This window comes from Bos javanicus, chromosome 15 (genome assembly GCF_032452875.1).
Source record: "Bos javanicus breed banteng chromosome 15, ARS-OSU_banteng_1.0, whole genome shotgun sequence".
Lineage (NCBI taxonomy): Eukaryota > Metazoa > Chordata > Mammalia > Artiodactyla > Bovidae > Bos > Bos javanicus.
The window spans coordinates 79,375,852-79,379,444 of NC_083882.1; the positions used below are offsets into that span (position 1 = coordinate 79,375,852).

General features: G+C 34.0%; 1 pseudogene; it reads right to left on the reverse strand.

The window, feature by feature from the left end:
• Positions 1–675: 675 nt before the first annotated feature.
• Positions 676–1,641, reverse strand: LOC133261081 (olfactory receptor 8J3-like; annotated as a pseudogene).
• Between the last annotated feature and the right edge of the window lie 1,952 nt (positions 1,642–3,593).

Consider the following 3,593-nt stretch of genomic DNA (forward strand, 5'->3'; position numbering starts at 1 on the left):
GCTCATGAATAAAATGAGAGCATATTAGAACATTGACTATGTTTTTATGTTGATGTATACATTATATACATTTATAACAAATTCAAAATATATAAAGTATATTAATAGAATAAAATAGTCATATTTGGGTTGACATTCAGAATATAAATTCACTCCTACTAAATATTTTATCAAACAAACAATATTAAGAAAGAGTAGGGAGTTTTACTTTAAAAATAACTGGCATAATTTTGCTAGAAAGAGTAAAAAGGATTTTAGCCATCTCTAATTACAATTCTTCAAGATGTAGTTATCTACTATACCCATACATATCCAGGATAAAAAGAAAAAGAAACAAAATAATAAGAAAGATCAGCTTGCTTGTTTCATTTATAGATATTGCTCTGTTCTAGTTTACTTATTTCTTAACATATCTCTCCTGACTCCTGGAAACATTTCTTTCAATCTAGATAACTGAACACTTAGCAAAGTTAGTGAATATGCTTCATTTCTGTATTTATCTGAGAATTCCAGGAGAGTCAGTTTATTTTTTAAATCACCATTTCCTAGAAACAGAATCCTATTTAATTTCCAGGATTACTTGAGAACCTATAAACCAGACATCTAATCTCAGCTTTCTCCAACCAATGGCAGCCTATCTTCATTTATCTACAGAGTTTTAAAACTAGAATGACTCTAAAAACAGCATGGATTTCTAATAAATCTCTTCAATGCAGCTTTCATGTCCTTGTTCCTCAGGCTGTAGATCATGGGGTTCAGCATGGGAATCACCAGTGTATGGAACACTGAAGCCATTTTATCAGCACCCATAGAATGGTTAGTTTGAGGCTGCAGATACGTAAAAAGTAGAGTTCCATAGAAGACTGAAACTGCTGTAATATGTGAGGCACATGTGGAGAAGGCTCTTTTCCTTCCTTCTGATGAACGTATCTTTAGAATGGACAGAACAATGTTGAAATAAGATGCTACAACAGTAATTATGGAAAACATCAAATTTGTAGATGCAGATATATATATTACTGCTTCTGGAACTGAAGTATCAGAGCAAGACAACGCTAACAGAGGGACGGTATCACAGTAAAAGTGATTGATTACATTGGAAGAGCACTAAGTCATAGAGAATACAGATGATGAAGTCACAATTGATGTACAAAAGCTATAGAGGTATGTGAGGGAAACTAGCAGAAGACAGATCCTCTGAGACACCACCACCATGTAGAGCAGGGGGTTACAAATGGCCACATAGCGGTCGTAGGCCATCACAACTAACAGGAGCACCTCAGCTACAATGAAAACCAAGAACCCTCCCAGTTGGGTGGCACGTTCATAGTAGGAGGTGGTGTGTTTCTTTACTAAGAAATTGATCAGCATTTTAGGGGCAATGACAGCTGAATTGCCAAGATTGATGATAGCCAAGTGCTGGAGGAAGAAATACATGGGGGTCTGAAGGTGAGAGTCTACGCTGGTGAGGGTGATGATGCTTAGGTTTCCTGTCACGGTCAGTCCATAGATGACCAGGAAGACAAAGAAGAGTGGGATCTGGAGGTCTGGACGTGCTGAGACTCCTGTGAGAATAAACTCAATGACCTGAGTGAAATTTCCATAAGCCATGTAACAGTTTGGAAAGTCATCTGTTTGAAGAAAAAAAGAAGTAGTCAGAAACTTTATGGAATTATTTTCCAGGACTGTTATTAGATGTCAAAAGCAATTATTTGATAAGATTTCCTATTGGTCTCAGTTATTAAACTCAAAGTTCTAGGTCTAGTAAACCAACTTTGCAATCATTTACTGAAGAGATGTAACAGGTATGGCAAATTTTAAACAGATGATCCACTGTAATGTATATTTTGAAAATTTATTTTCTCATAATCTTATTAAATTATGACTGTTTTAGTAACTTAAAAAATAGAACAGAGATTCCAATCTGATGCCTCTTGCACAGAGTGTGAGGAAGACATGAGGAACTGTAAATTTCCTAAAAATTCAAGATTTCCCAAGTGGCTTAATGGTGAAAAATCTGTCTGCCAATGCAGGATATGCGAGAGACAGAGGTTCTATCCTTGGGTTGGGAAGATCCTTGGGAATAGGAAATGGCAACCTGTTCCAATAGTCTTTCCTGGAAAATTCCATGGACAGAAGACCCTGGTGGGCGACAGTCCTGATGGGGGTCACAGAGTCAGACATGACTGAGCGACAAAGCACACAAATAATTTGGCATCTATTCTTAACTTCTTAATCTGAGATTTCTTGCTTTTTCTTAAGAATAGATAATTTAGCCAATACTCTACCCCTTTTTGTTTATACTGTGTTTCTATAGCTTCTGTTCGGTGTATGTTGAACTTGCAACTTTGACCATCTATTTCTGTTAACCTCTTTGCTCATTTTTCACTTTATTACTAGAAAAAAATATATGGAGACATGTTCTCAGATACATTTTTTACATCAACTATTCTCTTTTCAGCTTTAAAGAAAAATTTCCCTTTGAAAGTGTTTTCCTCCCTTTCATAGCTCTTTTCCTTCTTGCCCACAAGTTGATGCAATTCCTCATATTATTTCAATGTGCTTTTATTTTAACCATTTTTTTTATTTTTACAATTTTATAATGTTATTTTTTGAATTATGAAATACTTCTGACCTCAATTTTAGTTCATCACTTTACTGATATTTTATCAGATTTTTTATAGTTTTTCATCAATGCAATAATATTAAACATCCTTCTATAGAACTTCTATGGTAATTTCATTACATATATTTGCTAAAGGATCTACATGAGATTATAATACAACTGAATATTTTGCTAGAGATATTTGAAAGGTGATATTTGACCTCACTAAGTTGAGCTTTTTCTCAATAACAATTGATGTCTAGCTGGGGGCACCTGACACAGAGAAGCCTGTTCATAGTCTCTAATCTGAGGACTTGGAGAGAAGTTGTAGAGGGTCAAACCTACATGATCAATTAACATAAGATTTACCCTTTAGCACAATTAACATATATATACATATATATATGCACCATATTAATAATAATTAGTAAAGTTAGAAGGAAGAAACTTTTGTAGAGGGTGAATCTGCTTATGGCATAGATTGTGGTGATGATTTCACTGATACACACATATCTCCAATCTCATCAAGTTGCATACATTAAGCATGTAGAGTTTTTGCATGTCAATCAGAATTCAATAAAATGTTTTTTAAATCTATATATCATAAATATGTGACTTTTCAAAGACCAGAACTGTTGACATTTCTCTTCTAAACAAAATTAAAACAAAAATTCTACAGTAAGAAAAAAAAAAGTGTGACAATGAAAAAGAATCAGAGATATAAGACCAAAATTACTTCTAATATTGTTGAATACTTTATACTAGTTTGTTTCTGACACCAAACATTCTCTTTGGTCCCTTGAATCATTTTCTTACTTAATTACCAGGTATTTGTTGATTTTCTACTTTTGTCAGGAAATAGCCAAGCTTCAGTTGAATGACTTGTCCCTTACCTCAGGGACATTCTATTCCAGTAATAGGGAAGAGAGAAAGGGCTGGTAACAAAATATAAGCACAAGATAATTGTAGAGTATATTAATTTTAATAA